This window comes from Acomys minous, assembly GCF_964271855.1.
Source record: "Acomys minous genome assembly, chromosome: 16".
NCBI classification, from domain to species: Eukaryota; Metazoa; Chordata; class Mammalia; order Rodentia; family Muridae; genus Acomys; species Acomys minous.
Window position 1 is genome coordinate 25,071,251 of NC_140498.1, and position 21,068 is coordinate 25,092,318.

Below are 21,068 nucleotides of genomic sequence, written 5' to 3' on the forward strand. Positions count from 1 at the left end.
GGCACATACCAAGCAGTCACTTTGCTTCATGATTATTCCAGTGGTGTGCTTTTCTTAAAGACCTATGTATGACCCAATGGGAAGGTGTATACTGGTATTGTGTGTTCTACTGTCTGGGTGTTGTGGATGATGGTGAAAATTCTCCAAATGACCATAAGCATCACACAAGGTAGAGAACCACTGTCTATTCAGAACTGGCTTGATTAGAATTGCTATGAAGTAATTGATTGGGCTCAGTGGTAAGCATGCTCAGTAGAAAAACTTCAATTACTCTTCTTTGACTCCACTTTTGTAATTTGGTGGCTGGACACCATCTGTGGCAAATAAGCAGTTTGGAAAGTATATGTTCATGTGGAGAAAAAATAGAGAACTATATGATAGTCTCTTGCTGTCAGTAGTGTGTTTTCTTTTTCTTTTTCTTTTTCTTTTTGAGACAGGGTTTCTCTTGTAGTCCTGGATGGCCTGGACTCACTTTGGGTACCAGGCTGGCTTTGAACTCACAGTGATCCACATGCCTCTGCCTCCTGAGTGCTGGGATTAAAGGTGTGTACCACCACACCCAGCTTATATGGCAGTCTTGACATGACAAGAACTGCAACAGCAGTAGATAAAATAAAGTGAGAGAAGTTGAGTGTTGTAAGACACATTTGCACTCCCAGTGCTGGGCAGGCCGAGGTGAGTGACTCCCCTGGGACTTGCTGGCCAGCCATTCTAGCCTATTTGGCAAGTCCCAGCCAAATCATTTAGAATGCTTGTCTCAAAACAAGAAACAGAACGCAACCCAACAAACATTGGACAGTCCCCGAGGAGACCCACCAGATGTTCCCCTGTGGCCTTCATATGCACATGCACAGGAGCACTTGTACCTGTACCCACACCCCAAGGAGGATACTCCTTATAGAAATCCTTCTGATGACGTTAATACCCTTTACATCCTCAAATTCATTCAGTCCTCACACTGTGACCTCTCACCAATAAGAAAACTGTGCTATGGACATTACTGTTGCCAAGATTATGCAGCCGGGAAGGGCAGAGTTTTGATTTGAAGAAAGCCACCTAATTTCAGTGCCCTCTTCAGGAATAGACGACCCCCTGACCTTGGAATCACATATTTCTTGTTCAAGGTTGAATCTTTCCTCCCAGAAGATTGACAGCTTGTAGATGGGTTGAGCAGTTGTAATGCTGGGATAGAATTGCTTTCAAAGACATGGATTTCCATGCAAGTGTCAGACTTTACCACAACTGTTGATGCTCTATCACCACACACAGCAACAGCTACTTTCTGTTTAGCAGATACCAGGCTAGCCTTTTAAGTTAAGTTCCCCATGATATTTTTATATTTCTGAATGGGGACACAAAAGCCTAGGAAGATGATTATTTACATTTTGGAGCCATCCTGTTAGAGAACAGCAGGCCAGTAGTCTCAAATGATAACCAGTCTTGGCCACCAGAGCAGTAACAGGGTGTTGTCCATCAAAACGTTAGCCATGGAGGTGGAGTTAGTGGCACACGTCTGTTATTCCAGCACACAGGAGACTGGAGCAGGAAGGCTGTGAGCTCAAGGCCAGTCTGGGCTATGTAGATAGTTCAAAGCTAGCTTGGCAAGCATAGCTTGGACCTGTCATAAACAGAAAACAAAAATATTCACAGTGTTTTTCAGTGTTAAAACAAAACTGCAATGCTGATAGTAATCAAAAACTGAGTCTGAGAAATATGCAGATAACAAGTATTTGCTGGATAAATAAATAACAAAGTGTATATTGTATAAAGTGGCTACGGGCAGTATTCTCAACAGTCAAGTCTTCACATAGTATTTTGATACTCACTGTATTTAAAGTCCTGTGAACTTGTATATAATATTGTGAAATATCAGTTCATTTTTGGAGACTTATCTATGTTTGTACTTCATGCTCACAATATTTTGAGGATATCTCTATGCATGTTTCTATTTCTGAGACACACCAGAATAGTGACTCCTACATAGCAAGTGCATTCTCTCTAGTAGGTGATGATGTTGACTATTTACATTTTTTTCTTGTATGAGAATATTTATGCCTCATTACCTAAATTTATCACTCATCTTTTAGTTAATACCCATAACAAAAGCCTTAGGCTGGCTCAAGAAACAATACTTTCTTGAGAGCCCAAGAAAGGGAACGTGTTTGCTCCTAATGGTTGTCATCAACTGCTCTTTCCTGGAAGAAGGAAGGTATATCATGTTGCCATTTGTAAGTAATATTTCAGGGGATGCAGAAGACTTCATGGATTCTCTCCAGCATCATGGACAGGGTTATCTGGGAGAGGAAAGCTGGGCTTCCGGGCTCTGGCATCTAGCTCTGTAGTTCTCCCACCCACCTTCCACTTCTTGCTCTTCTTCTTGAGGATTTGCTGCTCTGAGCTATGGTCACAGGAGAGCTCTGAATACAGGCCGTAAGGGCAAAGAGTTCAGATCTGAGGTCAACTTCCTTGCCTGTCACTCCAAGGCTGACCTTTTCCACTTCTGCTGTGTTTTCTCAAGTCTATAGAATGTACCATCTGTTTTCAGTTTGGTGGAAAAAAAATGAAAACAGTCTAATCTGGCTTCTCCAAACACTTAACTTTTAAAGAAAAAATGGTTTTTCTCTCTTCTCATGAAAATACTGATTAACAAATGATATTTATTTACTATCACACTCTTTACAATTTTCTACCTTGATACTAGCGCGGTTATCTTTGCACAAGTGTCCTAATACTTGCTTTCTTCTTATGCTACTTATTAAAGATTGAGAAGAGTTTAAGATATGAGCCAAGGCAAATAAATTTCTAAAGAAGTGTGCCTTACATGATTTCCTTTTGTTAGGTATTTTTATTAGCCCTTCATTTGCCTCATCATATGGGGGGGGGGCAGAAAAAGCAGAATAAAATGGGGAATGAATATCTCTGGGATCCTGAGATGTGACAGGAAACCTCTGAAAGCAGTATTAAAAAAAATCTAATTTCTTAGAATCAGAGTTGGAGCTGGCCTCTTAGGACAGGTGTCATGTTAATGTGATTCCCCCTCCCACAGGCAAGCAAAAGCCCATGTGGCAGTCATTACTGCCCATAGCACAGTTACCCAGCGGATTCCTGGAAGGGCTCACTTAAAAGACTTTGCTGGACCATCTCTAGAGACTTCCAGTTCCCATCATCCCTGGAATGAACTATGCAGTAGCATCTCTCTGCACCTGGGGCTCCTGTGGATTAAACTCTCCCTGTCTCCATTACCAGGGCAGCCAAGGCCAGTGCTGCCCTGCTTGGCTATGAAGTGTTTAGTACTTTCACTTGCCCAAGAGGTGAGGGGAAGCAGAAGATAGAGCCATTGTTTTGTTTCTTTCTTTCTTTTTTAAATTCGAGACAGGGTTTCTCTTGCAGTCCTGGCTGTCCTGACCTCGGATTGTAGACCAGGCTGGCCTTGAACTCACAGAGATCCGTCTGCTGCTTCCTCCCAAGTGCTGGGATTAAAGGGATGCACCAACATGACTCGTGAAACTACATTTCCTTCCCAACACCTAAGTTCACCCACAGGAAGGCTAACATACCTCTGTAAATGTCGGTCCATGACCAAATGTTGACCCAGTCTCAACAAATTCATGCTGGCTCCCTTTCCATTTCTGATCCTGAATAGATTGCCCTTAAGCATGGTGTTCAGCCTCTATTCTTCATACATTAAAAAAATATTTTTAGTCATGAAAATGTGTGTGGATATATGTGTGTTTGAGTGCAGGTACCCAGAAGAGAACTCTGGATCTCCTGGAGATTGAGTTACAAGCAGTTGTAAGCCACCGAGTATGGGGATTGGGAACCCAACTCAGATCCTGGCACACAAAAGCAGTGTGTGCTCTGAACCCTGAGCCATCTCTTCAGCCCTTACTTGTGTATGAACTCTCATCAGTTATCAGTCCTGAGCCTGCATCCCAAGTCAGCTACTTTGATGCAATTATATTTGTGGTGCATATTAGCTACTTAATAAGTAATTATGAGTGATTGGATAAATGAGGGAATTCAGCTTAGGAGTTCATTCCCTCACAATGCCACTTCTCCTGAATTCAGGACTTAACATTTAGAACTGCCTACATAAAAACCCTTTTCTGAAAGCCTAGAGTAGACCAAGCAGTGGCTCTTCCCAGCACACCCATGGCTTTGTCTCTGGAACCTGCCTATAAGTCAGGTTGCACAATGTACAATGGCATATTTTAAAGGGAGTAGAAAAGAGAACTAACAATGCACAGTTAGTGAGAGCCTACTCTGCACCAGGCAGCATTCTAGAAATGAGAGACTATGTAAAACTGAAAGTCTTAGAAGAATAGGGACATTGCAGATGTGATTATATTAAGGATCATGAGGTGGGAAACGATTCAGGATTCTCTGGGTGGGCCTGATGCCATCACAAATGTCCTTATAAGAAGGAGACAAGAGGAACCAGGGACAGAAATATAAGAGAAAAGCTGCAGAGGGAGAGAACTCTGTTGGGACTGAGGTGAAGATAGATGTGATACAATCCAAGGCAGGAAGCACAGGAAAACCTCCCGAGTCTGGCAGATGCAAGAGAAGCATCCTCCCAGAGGGCCCAGCCCTGCCAGTGCCTCGACTTTATCCTCTTAAGACTCACTTGGGGCTTCTGATCTCTAGAACTGCAAACTGCTGAATTTGCTTGAAGCTCCCGATGGTTGTGGTTGGTTACAGCCACAGTCAGAGGCCAATGCAGTGGCTTCTAACATCAGGAGTTTAACATGCCCCCTGAACAAAACCACCACCATCTTTCCTCTATGGCACATGCTCTTCCCTGCAGGATCCCTCCTATGCTAGTGAACTCCAGACAATTCCTTGGTCTTTCTCAACATTGATCCTTGTCGTCATGACCACCAGAGTCTGTTTGCCCCATATCTACAAGGTTTCTCAAGCCTCCTCCTTTATTTGTGTTTGCGATATTATCTTTCATTTCTAGAATGCTGCTGGTAGAGAGTAGGTTCTCACTAAATGTGTGCCGTGTTATGTCTCTTTTCTGCTTCCTTTTAAAATGCTCCCTTGTGCATTGCACAGCAACATCTCCAAGGTCTGGCTAGCATCTTTTGAAACTCTTCTGCATAGGTCTGGAGCCTACAGTTACCCCCACATGGTGACTTAGCATAAGAACCTCCTCCTTACTGCCGTCTAGTTATTGGGACACATCAGTGTTGAAGATAATGATCAGTTTCAAACTCAGGTGGAATTTGGTTTATTCCCACAATAATACTACACTTACGTACTATGTAGCTTTTTCCCTGTCAAGGTGCTTGCTTCTCGTTTTAGCTTGAAACTGCGTTTTTATTACTGCATATTAATTGTATAAACTAGCAGTCCCCTCTGTGACTTTTCACACATATGTATACCAGCATTTTACACTACAGTTTCCTCACCTATAAAGTGGGAATAATGGTAGCACTCATTCCGGGGTCTCTTCCCCAGTAACAAATAGAGAAGGTACAAGTGCCTCTTGTGGTTTGTCTGGGGGCAACACATTAGGGTCTCTTATTAGCCGGTAAGCAGAGTATGGCTTGCGTGTAGTAGCAGAGGGGCATTATCAGAGAAGAAGAACAAAGAAAGAGGCTGGGGGCAGGCAGAGGCAGACATTTTGCATTCAGTAATGGAGCACAATTTGGAAACACTCGCCTCGTGCAGCCCTCGGATGCCTGTGATATTCATCTGAATCTTGTTCCCTTGGCCTATGGGGTATTTTCAAATACAAATTAGGTTGGCCAGAATTCCTTTTCTGCACCAACTCTCCTGGGTGCAACTTAGAGGTTATTAAGATGCCTAATAAAAGGAGAGAGCACATTTAATAACATTACCATCAGCTCCACGGAGCTGAGCTATGCGGGGCCCGTGGTGCTCCAGAGCCCGCAGCCTCCCCCCACTGGTGCACTTGCTTAGAAGAGGCCCTGTAATTATCCACATTTAAAAAGCACCATTAAATCCATTGAGGCAGTCACGTCCCGTTTGCAGGGCCTTTCTACTCACATTACTCGAGAGACCCAAGACCTTGCTCCTTTTGGTGGGGAAGAGAAGAATAGATGGAGGTTCTGGGGCTAATGTGATGGCTGGTTGAATACACAAAATGGCAGGTCTGCTGACTGCCACTGTCATCCCTGCAGGAGCTTTACCGCCTTGCGTTTTATGCATTTATGTAACAAACCTTCCCTGGGCCCTTGGCAGCCTTTGCACACATTGTCTGCTTGTCTCACAGTGACTTAGGCAGCACATCAGTGGTTCTTACTTGGATTCGAGGACATCTGGAGATGCTTTGGGTTGTCACAAATGGAGTGGGGAGGTGTTCCTCATGTCTAGTTGGTGGAGGCAGGGAAGCCTCCGGTTGCACTGGCCACATAGGCAGGCCATTGCAACAGAGAATTGTCTAGCCAGGGTGTCAATAGTCTGGAGGTGCCATTTTATTTCCCTTATGTTGAAATGAAGAAATGACACCTGGAGAAATGGCTCAGGAGTTAAAAGCACGTGCCTTTCCAGAGGACCAGGGTTTGGTTTCCAGCGCTCATTTCAGATGACTCAAACCCCATGTGTCTCCAGCTCTAGGAGATCCGGTGCTTTCTTGTGCTCTCTGCAGACACTCCCCGCCCCTCCCCCCTGCCCCCCGGCCCCATGTGCCATGCATTCACACCAACCCATAGACAAATACACATAAATACATAGTAAAAAGAAATATTTAAAAGAAGTGAAAGAAACATGCAACAAGGAACCCAGAGAGGCCGTGAAGTTTCTCTGGAGTCAGGGATCACAGAGCTGGGTGGAGTCTGACTTCTCACAAAGCTGCAAGCTCTCCTGGCATTCCTCTCTGGCCCTGCTTTGCAGCTTTCCTGGCTCCAGGCCAGCTGCTGGTTCTTAGGAGCCAATCACAATTAGGCTTCTTTGGATCCAGATGATGTTTACTTCGGTGGGAGTTATTTGCCATAAGATAACTATGTGAGGACGCCCATTGCCCAATACGCAACTGTGGCACATGTTGAATGAGTCAGGAAGCTGTGCAAGAATGGAGTCTACCTTTGGCTTTTGGCTGCATAAAACATAAATGTTGCACTCTTCCCCAGGCAGCTAATGTTACGAGCAGCTCCAGAGATATTTGACTCTACCAAAGAGTCTTTGGGGATGGGGAGATGGCCCAATTGATAAACTGTTTCCCACTCTAGCATGAACACTTGAGTTTGGACCCCTCAGAACCCATGCAAAAAGTCCAGAAGTGTGCTTGTAATGACAGCACTGGAGAGGCAGAGACACGGGTATCCTTGGAGTAGCTTGGCCATTTAGTCTTTCTGGGTTGATGAGCCCCAGGCTTGGGGAGAGCTGTTTTCAAAATCAAGGTGGAGAGCAATATAAGACACCTGATATAGACATCTGGCCTCCAGCAGGTGTGTACACATGTAAATGTGCCTCCTCAGAAATCTGTACACACACACACGCACACGCACATGCACACGCGCACGCACGCACACACACACACGCGCGCGCGCGCGCGTCATTGAGAATGACAGTGACCATTCAGGACTCATCTGTTCTTCCTGGTTAGCCTCAGGACCTGGCAAACTTGTTCTGTCTCTGAGGAACACTGCTCCTTCTTTTCCACTCACCCAAAGGCCCTCCTTTGAAAAGCATCTACATCTTCATCTGTCTTTTAGGTTAGTCATATCTAGAAGGAATATGATAAGCTGTGTATGTATTCTTTTGTAGCCAAATTATAGGAAATTAAGAGAGGCATATTTCATTTGAATCATCTATTTTAATGAACTCGATATATCCAATATTATCATAATATTTTAATATGTAATTGTAACACATATGAATGAATAAAAGAGTTAATTTTTTTGAGCAAAGGCATCGAGAGATTGTGTGTGTTTTGCAGTCATAACACATCTCAGTTTTGATGCTAAAATTTTGTTATCGTGAAATAGAGCCACATGCCAACAAAACTGTAATGAGTAGCAACATATTTTGATTTGAAAATTTAGATTTAAATGAATTTACATTAAATTCAGAAGTTTGGTTCCTTGGCTTCAGAAGCTACAGTTTAAATGTGCCCAACAGCTGCATGATCTAAATCGTTTAAGATTTATATTAATGTTTAATCTAGATATTAATGTTTAATCCATATCATCTCAGATTTGTATTAAGCCCAAATTGCTTGTTAGTTTGTCTTTTATTCCACACTGGATCACAACCATGCTGAAGTCAGGGACGATGGTTTGCTTGACTACTGCATTTTCTGTTGCCTTCGGTAGATTTTTGGCATGCAAAGGGCATGCAGTCCTATGTTTATTGAGATATTGTGTCTAATTCTGACTCACTCTATAATCCAGATAACGTAGGGTCCTCTCTAATGAAAGGAGAGGTCTGGGCCTTTTTGAAAGCTCACTCTGCTGAGGAGTAAGAAGAGTTAGGTGATCAAAGGCATGCATGGCTGCACGCATCAAGGGAAGCAGAATGTGTTTGTAGTGGTGGCTGCCTGTACGCAGAGCTGCTCAGAGCCAAGGTTTGGGTGCATTGTGACTTCCAAGGAGAATACTGTGTGTCTCACCTTCTCTGCATGTGTGAACTTGCAGCCTTTTTTTCTCAGCACCTGAGAGGGAATGGCTGGATGGTTCTCGGTCCCTCCGTCTGGGCCATTCTTCTGGATTTGGTCAAGTTTAGAAAGACTATCTCAAGGTCTGTTTACAGTTATATGAGCTTCTCTTTTCATTCTGTCAGCTGCCTCTGACAGACAAGTGGGCACAGGAGCAACATGTTCTGTCCTTGGGTGACTGACTGACACTGTGCTTCCTTCATATCAGTTGGTTCTGTATTGAAAAGCTGTGTTTCTTCCAATACTGGCTCATTTCATAGTGTTGTGATACACTATAGATTGTTGACCTAAAAAGATGCAGTGACAGGGGTTGGAGAGCTGGAACAGAGGCTAGCAGCACTCGCTCTTCTCGAAGAAGATCCAGGCTTTATCCCTAGCACCCACATGGCGGCCCACAGCCATGTGTAACTCAAGTTTTAGGAGATACAACCTTCTCTTTTAACATCTGCAGGCTCCAGGTGTGCACATGGTATACACACCTGTATGCACACAAAACACTCACATAATACATCTAAAAAGTTGGTCTTCTTGTGGAGCTCCTGTCACCTCCAGGTCCTTCTATCCATCCCCCTCCTTTTCCACAAGACTCCCTATGGTTTGCCCAATGTTTGCCTGTGAGTCTCCACATCTGTTTGAATTGCCTTTCCAGGCCACAAGGAAAGAGGATGTGTTCAATCCTGATGTGAGTTGAAGAGCTGGGATGGTGGGGAGGGCTCCCATTTTCTGAGGAGTAGGGGAGAGCAGGACCAGAAGGAGAGGAGGGAGGGGGCAATGATTGGGATGTAAAGTGATGAAATAAATAAATAAAAATTTAAAGTTAAAAATAATCTAAAACTATTTTTTAAAAAAGAATGCATTGTCATATGATGATGTGATGATCTCTTTTCTAAATGGCCGACACTGTTCAACAGAAAAGTAATACTTCACTTACATTATAGATGGATTACTAAACCATATAAATTGGCTAGTGTTCAACTATTTTAAATATAAATATGACAATTTTATGTTGCCTATCTGCTATTTAATAAAGACTCGCTGTCTTCTCATACCAGTGAGAAAAAAAATATCAAATCAGATTTACCTCTCCAAAGAGAACTATTTGGAAGCATACAGCAAGACGTGAAATGTATCTTTCTTAGACCCTACAACTTCATAACCATGAATTTATCCTAGAGCCTTAAAGAATAAAATCTGTGAATCATGGGGACAGTGTTGGCTATTATGATGTCCTTAATAGTAAGAATTAGAGGATACCTGAGCTTCCAGTTAATTTATCTTTACACTAGAATATTACCAAGGCATTAAAACAATGACACGCCTTCGTGTTACTTGGTATAGAATGACTAAGGCATAGTTTTAAAGGAAGAATGGACTTCAGTTTTAGTATGTGTGATATTGAAATCTTGTAGAAAATGAAATTTGTCTACTCAGAGTCCATAATAATGAGTCTCATTGTGGCGTATACAGAATCTTTATATATGGATATACTGATATAAAATATATTAAGTGTGGTCTACATAAATGTATCAGTGGAAATTTCATCTGGATGTAGGAAGGTTGGTTTACATGGGGGAAAATTGTCCTTCAAATGCAATTTCTGTTGTATAATAGAAATTTCCTCTTTTCAAAATTTCAAGACCAGAAAAGTTGGATAGATTGGAAATGGAAACAGTTTTGTTTATTTGCCATAATTCTGGGATTTTGACTAATGTTCTCTGTGAGTTTAACTTATGGAAGAAATTTCCAGGTTGGCTTTATAACCTTGGGAAGGAATTTTGTGGTGTTCTGATCTCCAATGCATATCTGAATACCACACCTGACTTTCAGCTAAGCTTTCAGCACCCTTGCACACATACCTTGCCTCTTTTATCTACTGAGTGTCTGAAGCCAAGGCTCTATGTGCTCACTAACCTCCTTATGACCTTTCCCTTGGTGATGATGAGAAGACAGAGCCTCTCAGAGGACAAGTAGCAACCAGGTCCTACTGATAGTGAACCAAAACTTAAACTGACGTTCTTTCCCTTGAACCAGGCATCATCTTTGCATCCCATTATCCTTTATACTGGATTCTCCCATTTCCCATTCCTCCATCTGATCCCCTTCCAAATGTCAACCAGATGTTAAAGGACATACAGAGCAAGTGTTGCCATTAAAAACAGGCTGTGTTTTTAAACATAGGGCTCCTAAGACTGGTGTCTTCTCCATAACTTACTCTCTAATTTGGGAAAGCCACCCATCCTTTTTCATGCCTCAGTTTTGCTGTCTGTAAAATAAGAACAGTGATAGTTGTACCCCTGAACATCCCCACCCCATAGGCTTGTATGAGGATTCATTGAGACAATTCAGATGAAGTTGTCTAGCTGTGTCTGGCTTACTGAGAGATGGATAAAGCCAACCACCGTTGACCTTCACGTAGATGATACCATGTGCAGATGTCTTTTAGCCCTCTGATTCATCAGGTGACACATCTGGATTAAGAGCAGTGAGCAGGTTAGTATCACGCTTGCCCTAGTGCTACGTGCAGTGGTGAAAGGGATGAAATGGCCCCTAATCCAAGCCAGCCCCAAACCACAAATGTCAACAGATATTTTATGGCAGGAAAGGTGCCAATGAACATGTCACATGCTTCTTTGAAAAATAAATGAAGCCACATAGGGACTCTAAAGTGAAAAATAGGACCTGGGCTGTTTATGGATCTCCTCTGGCTCCAGTTTATGGCATTAAAAAGCACTGCAACAGGAAAAGGCATGGTAGGAGGAGCCTCATGAGGGGTGTGAGAGCTCATCTAATAGCTCCTCACTGAGCAAGCCCGAGCCCTGGCTGCTGGGTACAATAAGCAGGGGTAATAAAAAGTCACGGTTTTATTCTTTCTGAAAGTTGCAGCTCAAAGACACGTACCGACTCCATTTTATTTGTTTCCTTGTTTCTCCTCTGGACAAGAAATGGGCTCGGCTTTCCTTGGTTTCTTGGTTTACACTTGTCTGCTTCTCAGATTGGATAAAGGCAGTGGTCCGATCTCCACAGGGTTCCATGCTTGTTTCTTGGGAGTCCTGGTGGGAGGTCAGAGCGGTGTGCTCACTTCTAGATTATCTAGTGATTCTAGTGCAATGATTTTAACTAATGTCTCTCCCCTCTTCTAAGAGAACACATTTTGTGGGGGAATTTATTGAAGACCTCAATACATAAAGTACTCAAGGAAAGGGCATGAGTTGAAGCAGAAGTGCCACCTGCTTCAATTGTTGCTTCTCCCAGAGGTCATTTTCATGGTCCTCCACAGATACACTTCTCTGCAGTGTATCTTATGAAAATGTGTTCTTTTGGTTCCCTTCATTGTTCTAAGTGTGTGTATGGATGGATGGATGCCTATATGTGTGCACATATGGGCCCAGGGATGTGTCAGGAATCACCCTTGATGGCTCCCTCACCTTGTTCAGTGTGGCAGAGTCTCTCCATCAAACCTAGAGATTTTGACTATGGCTCATCTTACTGTCCGACTTGCTCCGGGTAACCCCCTGTCTCAGCCTTCTGAGGTTAGAATTACAGGCTGGCTTCCAAGTCTACCTGGCATTTATATAGGTTCTAGAGAACTGATCTTGAGGCTTCATGCTTACATCACAAGTGCATGCTTCACTGAACAACCTCTGTAGCCTAATAATGCTCTTTTAAAATTATTTATATTTTATTATAATTTATTTGCATTACATCACAATTGTAATCCCCTCTCTCTTATCTTCTTCTTCCCATCCATCTTCCCTCTTCTGTCCTATTTTCCTCCCCTAGACCTCTGGCCAGTGGGGTCCATCCCCTACCCCACAGTCTGACCACTGCCTATCTGGCCTCATCTGGATAGCCTGCATCCCTTTCCTCTAATGTTCTCACAGGGCCTCTCCACCAAGGAGAAGTGATCAGATTGCGGGCACCAGAGTTCATATGAGACACAGACCTCTCCTCTTCCCTCCCCTTCTCCATATGGATAATGAGCTGTCCATCAGCTACATCTGCATAGGGGACTAGGTTCTCTGCTTGCAATGCCCTTGGTTGGGGTATCAGTTTGTTCAGACCCCTGGTCCAGATCTGTGGCCTTGATAGTCTCCTTGTGGAGCTCCTGACATACACCCCATCCTTCCATCCCCCATCCCTTCCATATAACTCACAGCTCTTGATCAAGAGCCTGGCTTTGAGACTCAGTATCTGACCTGATGCCCTGCTGGGTGGAGTCTCTCAGAGGACATCTATGTTGAGCTAATATCCATCTATAAGTGAGTATATACCATGCATGTCTTTCTTGGTCTGGGTTACCTCACTCAGGATAAAATGACGGCTTACAGACTAGGAGAAGATCTTCACCAAACTTTCATCTGACAGAAGGCTAATATCCCTTTGTCAAGAAATTAAACATCACCAAGCCAAATATTCTAGTTAAAAAATGGGGTGTGGAGCTCAACAGAAAATTCTCAACAGAGGAATATCAAATGACTGAGAAACACTTAAATGCTCAACATCCTTAGTCATCAAGGATATACAAATCAAAATGACTCTGAGATTCCATCTTACATCTATCAGAATGGCTAGGATCAAAAATTGAAGTGACAGTGCATGCTGGCGAGGATGTGGAGAAAGGGGAACACTTCTCCATTGTTGGTGGGAGTGCAAACTTGTACCACCACTTTGGAAATCAATCTGGAGGTTTCTCAGAAAATTGGGAGTAGTGCTATCTCAAGACCCAGCTATACCACTCTGGGGCATATACCTGAAAGATATTCCACCACGTAACAAGGGCATTTGCTCAACTATGTTCATAGCAGCCTTATTCATAATAGCCAGACTCTGGAAACAACCTAGATGTCCCTCAACCAAAGAATGGATAAAAAAATTATGGTTCATTTACACAATGGAATACTATTCAGCTATCAAAACCAAGGAAATCTTCAAACTTGCAGGCAAATAGATAGAGCTAGAGATGATAATGCATTCTTAAGTCAACCACTTTGAGAATTAATGCCCAGATATTATAAGTGGTTCTGCTATTCTTTAAAGTCTGACAGCCAGTGACATCTCCCAGTGCTTTGCCATCAGTAAGAAGTCATTTTCCAGTACCATAAGAGAAGGGGACACCCTGTCCGTGGTCACACAGCTTGTTAGCAATGGGGCCAAGGCCAACATACATGGCTCCTGGCTTTTACCATCTTTCTCAGACAGGCTCCACAGCTGTAAGCAGCTGTCCCGCTGGTTAATCTCGTAGAAGAAATCATGAGAAGTAAAAAGGCTCCTCCATGGTTCAGAATACAGAGAGGAAAAAGCACAAGAAGCTAGACACAGGATAACTTACCGGACTAGAAGGCAGGAACTAGTGACTTTCTTCAGGGTACCACCTTGATAGATTCACTTTCACTGTTTTAGTTTGTGCCTTCTGTCAATGGAATCTTCTGAGAGTCTCTGCTTGGCTCAGCCTAGATAAGAAGCCCACCTTGGCTAGGGTCCATGGGGAACCTTGGCCAACAGTCTCATAAAGACCTCATGCAACGAATGTGGGGGACTTGAGGTGACACTGTTAGCATAAAATAGTATATGGCTTCACACTGCAGCCTTCTCACCATTCCTGCAGCTTTTCCGTTAGGGTCAATGTTTCACTGAAACTAATTCAATTGAAATGAAGGGGTTAAGGTAAATTCTGTGGCTTAACTATCAGCCAAATGACATTTTAACAGCCCTTTTTAGCATAGCCTGGCTGGGCTGAGACCTTCCTTGCAAAATGCCTTAATCCTTGGCCTCTAAATAGAGAGTTATTTTCAATTTCTTCGGTTCCTAATGTTTTAAATGGAACTACTGTTCCCCTCAGAGCATCCAGTGGCTGGCTGGCGATCTTTATTGATATATATATAAATTACCCCAATCCTCTGTGCTGCCTACAGATCCAATCATATTGAACTAATGTGCATATAAATAAAAACCTGGAAGTGTGGTTTATGGCAATAAGTAGTGCAGTCGAAGTTTATACCATTCTTCAAAGACACCTTGATACATTGCTGATAATTTTCATAATGCCTTTAAAGAGGCAGTGTGTCAACTCGGGGCCAAGCAGTCTAGCGACTGAATGGGCAAAATGATCCCTAAGCTTCTGATTGACCAAACTTCTGTCCTACCAGAAGGATGCCCATCCTAGGGTATACAGAGCTGACAGGGTGAGCATCTTTTCCCAAAGCTACCACATTGTAAAGAAAGAGGCTGGAAAGTGTTTAAAAGCTGGGCTAGGAGCTCTATGTCCTCTTGTGTGATCCATGTCCTGTGGTCAGTGCTGATGGCAGCCTGGCTCCAAGGGAGTCACGGGAGTTTTGAAACCGACCAGATACAGTCTCCATTCTTTGTTAAAAAAAGGTATTTTACCATACAACTATGGTTTGGATATAAAGTGGCCCCTCCCAAAAGGCTTGGTTCCCAGTTGGTAGATTTAATCATTGAGAGGCAATTGGATCTTGAGCTCTAGACCTAATCAATGGATTAATCTATTGATGGACTCATTACTGGAAGATGGGGTCTTGGTCAGAGGAAATAGGTCATTGGGGGCATGCCTCTCTGGGATATTTCTTGTCCCTGGCTTTTTGTGTCTTGTGTTTTCTGTCACTATGACACGAGGAACTCTGTTCTCTCATATGCTCTTACCACAGTGATGTTTGACTTTGCCATAGGCCTGTAGCAAAGAAGCAAGCCCACCATTTCCATGAACTTCCGAAATGATGGGCCATGATCAGTCTTTGCTTTCTTTTATTGATTTTATCATGTATTTGTCACAGTGACAGAAAGATACATATCTGCTAAATGTCTCACCCTGGATTGATGCAACTCTTCCTAGAAACAATTGTCCACATATTGACCCTCCCACATCTGCCTTTCTCCAATATACCCTGAGTCCTACAGCTAGAGGCCACCTTTCTCTTAGGAAGGTAACCTGGATGTGGTTGTTTTGAGTAATTTCTCTTTGAATGACAACTCCTCCAGCAATTTTTTTAGCCATGCTTACTGCTTCAGTTTCATTAAATTTTAAACTATTTACACTGCCTATTCTCTATCCTGGTCCTTAACATGTTTATTACATTTATTTATTTATTCAATTGTGTCTATGAGTACACGCATACGTGTCAAGTTGTACATGCAACAATATTTGTGGAACTCACAATAGGCCACAGTGTGAGTGTTCACTTCTTATTCTATGTGGGTCCTGGGGATCAAGATCAAGTCATCAGGCTTGATGGCTAGGATTTGTATCCACTGAGACATGTGGACAAAATAATCTTGATATTCTATTCGTTCACTTTTGTTGTGAATGTTGCTTCCTGTGCCTGGCATACAGTTTTTGCAACATAATGGCGATTCTCTGCTTGTTAGGTTATTTTCGATAAAAGCATTTTTGTTTTTATTTATGTGTGCTATGTGTATCTATAAAGTGTATTCCCTCCCTCTTTCCCCCCTCTCTCTTTCTCTCTCTCTCTCTCTCTCTGTATGTGCACCTGTATGTGTGTGTGTATGCACCTGTGTGTGTGTATGTGTATATGCACCTGTGTTGTATCACCTGGATCTGGATTTATAAATGATTATGGGTTTCCTAATATGGGTTCTGGGAACCAAATCTGTGTTCTCTGGAAGAGCAGCAAGCACCCTTAATCCCTGAGCCATCTTGCTGTTTCCCCTGGGAAAGAACACCTTCCCATGTCCCCTTTTCTATCTAGAAAACTTCCCAGCACATCTGTTCTTGTTTCCCACTTTCCCTGACACCATGATGAAGTTCTTGTCATTTCTGAGTCATACCTAATTCTGAGCTAAAGTCCAGCTTCTTTGGTCCTCTCATTCATCTTCTGGTAGGAAACCATCTCCCATCACACCCTCACCGAACATATCGTATTTAATTTAGTATCACATTGAGCCACATGACTCTCTTCTTCCCTCTTTAAGTGTGTCTTGGACTATTTCTTCTTTGGATTTTCCAAACTCTTGATATGCATGCTTATACTAGGTACTCCATATTCATCTGTTGCATGTATGAGTGGATTTGTAACACATGAACATTTATCATAATAGAAGGTGTGTGTGTGTGTGTGTGTGTGTGTGTGTGTGTGTGTGTGTGTGTGTGTGTGTGTGTAAATTACTGAGCCATGTAGTCAAAGTTTTCTAACTATTGCTTTGGTGCTTTGGTGGTTTAAACTTCGTTAAGCTGAGTCACATCTTGTTATTGATTTCTTCTGTTTTTCAGGAGAACATGAAGTCTTTTTTGGAAGACTTTTTTTTGTCGTCTTAGGATCCCATCTAATGTTTACTATCTTGTGGCAACAAAATACAGAGGTATCCAGGAACAGTAGCTGGCTTGTGATCACCATTCTTTCCCCATAGCAGACATTGCTAATGGATCACAGGCCTTTGCTCCTTCTGGACCTAGACTAGATATCAGAATTAGGTCCAACACAATTTTTTTTCCTGGGGAAAGTTGTGATCCATGAAAAGCATTTGTGAGGCTGCTAATGTACAGAAGTGATGCCTTGGACCTTCCCAGCAGCAGGAGAGAGCCCGATGAGACTTGAAGAGCTTCTCCTATTTAGGATCCCAGTGGGATATTATCAAGAAGGCCTTTGCAAAGTTTCCTCCTGGGAGTTTGGGGGCTATGACAAGAATGGAGAGGATAATGTGTCACGCTCTGAGCAGTGCTTTTCACTTGGCAAAGCACTTTCGTGCTCATGTTCCAACTTCATCTTCATAGCAGCCCTGCCTGGCAAAGCTGAGCCGGCATTAGAATCAGAAAAATAGCAATTTATTTTGGAAAATGAGAAGAACCCTAGAGACTCTGTCCAACCTGCTCGTTTTATACACAAAGGGACTGGGGGCCTGTGAGGGGAACTTGTTCCAGATAAGATGCTTGAAGCTCAGGAACTCATATTCAATTTCCTTGTATCATTCAGTGTGCCTAGCACATGCTTAATAAAGACTAGTTGAAAAAGGATTCAAGTGCACAAACACATGCAGGCAGGGATGAATGAATGCATCCATGCAATCTCTCCTTAGCCAAACCAGGACCACTGGAGGGTTCTTTGTTTATGAGGGGAAGTAAAAAAAATCCCCTCCAATTTCTTGTAGCTCTTTGCTATATTTTATTAATGAATGTATGTTTTGAAAATGTTATATCTTTATACAGTGTATCTTGTTCATATTCATCCACACTTCTTCCCTCCATCTTTTAAAAAATAACCTACTGAGTCCAGTTATTGCTGTCCAAATACTCAAGGATGTGGGGTGGGATGGTTCATCAATGGGGCCATAGAAGCCTACCAATGCTCACCAGCTCCTGTCAATGAAAAGTATTATCTTCTCCTAGGAGCCATGAACTGTCAATAGCTCCTCTAGGGGTGGGGCCTTAGGAGCACCGCCCCCACCCCCCAACCTTCATCTGTGCTGGAAGTTTTTGTTTTTGTTTTTTTTTTAAATCATGGTTGATCTTGGGCAGGCAAACCACAGGTACTCTGAGTTCATGTCTGCAACAGCCATATCATACCAAGAAGGCAGCATTTCACAGCACTCTCCCTGTCTGGCAGTTCTTAAATTCCCTCTACCTCTTCTTCTGGAGGTGGTTTCTGAGCCTTGGACAATACAGATGTCTCATTGATGGTTGAACACACATCTGTCAGCATCAGGAGTTGGGGATCTTCTCTCTGTAAATCCCATCGTGTCTGTCTTCACATGGGAATCTCAGCAGGTTCCAAATAGGAGTGATTTCCTGAGGTTGGGCTCTGATTATAAGCTGGTACCTAAACTTCCAGGGAAAGAAAACCTATGTCTTTAATGACAAGTGCTGGCGGGGAGCCTTAAAAGTCCATGGTGTCTGAGTCTGTGGTTAGAGAAGGGGTTGGTTAGTGGCTATCTTGAAATGCTAGGCTCTTGAAGGCTTAACACTCTTGGGAGGTTGATGTTTGCTTCATCTCAAGTTATTGCAGTAGCTGGGCTCTCATCTTTGAGTCTTAGACTAGCCCACCCTTCCAATCTTCAATTTTTATATTGCTGTTATTAAGACAGGATATTTCTTTGTATCCCATCTCGGTCTCAACATCTCAAATTGCCCCGTAGTCCAGGTTTGGCCTAGACATAGGAGGATCATAACACCTGTGTCTCAGTTCTCTGACCACAAGTACAAGGAGCTCCTAAACCCACCCATCCTGGATGCTTTTCCAAGTTCTTCTAGGAGAGTGGGTCCCATTAGGCTAACCTTGTGAGAAAGTCTATCTTGGGCTGGCTTGAAAACATTGGAGTCTCACGGAATAAGAAGGGTGGTCCTGGAATAAGAAGAGTGGTCCTTTTTGGTCTCTGATGTTTGGGGAGACAGCCTGAGCATTTCTTGTAGGGACTGGTGGGGAGGCACTTTTTCCTTCGTTCTTTTGATAACAAATGTTAATTCTTAGGTATCTTAGAAAAATAGTGCCTTTAAAGCCCATCAGATAACAACTCATTACAAGACATTTACACATGGGACAGTTGAAATGAGAAGATGTAGCTCTAGTTGGTGTTAAAATTACCATGGCCAAGGCATGGGAAAGCCAGTGAAGGTATTGCTGTGAGACACACAATACACACTGTGACCTGTGTGCAAAGGGATGACCTCTACTTTATTTAATATGTCCTATAATAACATTTAGTGTATGCTAAAGCACTCCTGGTAGCTTATAAACACTGACCATTTATTTCTCACAAGAAGCATAAGAGAAGGAACTATGGCCATCATTTTATAACTAAGAAGACTCAAAGTGATATTTGAATCCAGGCAGCTTAGTCTCCACAAATGAGCCACTGTATTCTGTTCTATTTCTAGTGTATGGATGATGATCCTCATGAGCATTGGGGTATCATGTGAAGAGAGCTGATACTCACCATGTGTCTCCGTCATTTGTGATGCAATAGCAAAATTCTAGACTGGATGATTTGTGAAAAATTGGTGTGTATTTTCTCCCCATCTCTAGAGACTGGGCAGTGTAAGAGAAGCATGTTTGGGTGACCTGTGAGGGCTACCTTTTGGAGCCTTGATGCTGTATCCTCCCTCGCGGATAAGAGTGCAGTGTCCTCCCATAGTTGAAGTTGGGATGGCAAGCAAAGAAAAGGCTGAGGGATGCCTCTCTACGAAGCTCTTAATTCCATTCTCAAAGCTGGATCCCTAGTGATGTAGTATTTGCTAATGGTTTCGTCTCATAATACTGTGGAATACAGTAAGTTTCCACACAGATTCTGGAAGGGAATATATTCCGTAGTGTTGTGGGCATAGTCTTTCAGGAGCCAGGTCATCGGAGGTCAGAGTTGAACCTGGGAATACCAATGCCGAGATGGTAAAATAGGTGAGTGGATTAAGAACTGACCTTAGATAGCTTCGTACTGAGTTTACACTGAGTCACAGATTCTCTTGATATTCCTTCCTTAAAGAGGTGTATCTTGGGGCCTGGGGATATAGTCTAGATGGGTAAGTACTAGTCTAGCATGAACGGAGCACATTCCTGCATAAGCCAGGTATGTTGACACAAGTCTGTATTCTCAGCACTCGGGAGGTAGAGGCAGGAGGAGCAGAAATTCATCCTTAGCTACATAGCAAGTTGGAGGGTAGCCTGGGATCCATGAGACCTTATCTTAAAGTTAAAACAAACAGAGTGCAGCTTGCATCCCTTTTTCTTGATACTCAATGACTGACTTTTGATAGAATATAGCAGAATAATACCTATGACTTTCAAAACTAGGAAGTTCACTAGTCTCAAGCATTGTGGCCTCCTCTGTCTCCTCTTCCTTCTCCCTATTCCGCCCTCTTTATTTCTCTCCTTCCTTCCCCACCTCTTTCTCATCTTTTCCTGGAACCCAGGTACCCTGCCCTGAGCAACTTAAAACCCTCCAAAGACACCACCATGGTGAGGAACTAGCAGCCGGATGAGAAAGTCACTTTGGAAGTAGAAGTCCTAGCTTTGGTCAAGACTCCAGATACCAGACTGCAGCCCAGGCCAGCCAACACTCAATCTCCACCTTGCCTTAAGCTTTGGAGCTGCTCCTTTGGGGGCAGTAACTGATGTTACTTACTGAGGAACATTAACAGATGATGCTAGCACTGTGCCTAATATGGAGTGCCTGGCTGACATATGTGTCCTACATTGAATTGTAGGTGTTGGTGGCCCCTGAAGGTTTTGAGCAGGTGAACAGTATAGCAGTGCTACTTTAGCGAGATGAATGTCTATGGTGAGATAAATTTGGGGTGTGGCCTCATAGCGGGGAGGTATATAATGGTTCCAGAATATAATGGATTGATTGGGGTAAGGAAAAAAGTCCATGAGAGCCGAGTTTCCCTTGTCATTGTCAGTGTCATCTTTTTAAAACCACTAACACCTTGGAGACTTCCATGGTGCCTGACACATAGCAGGTGATCAGTGACATTGGTTATACG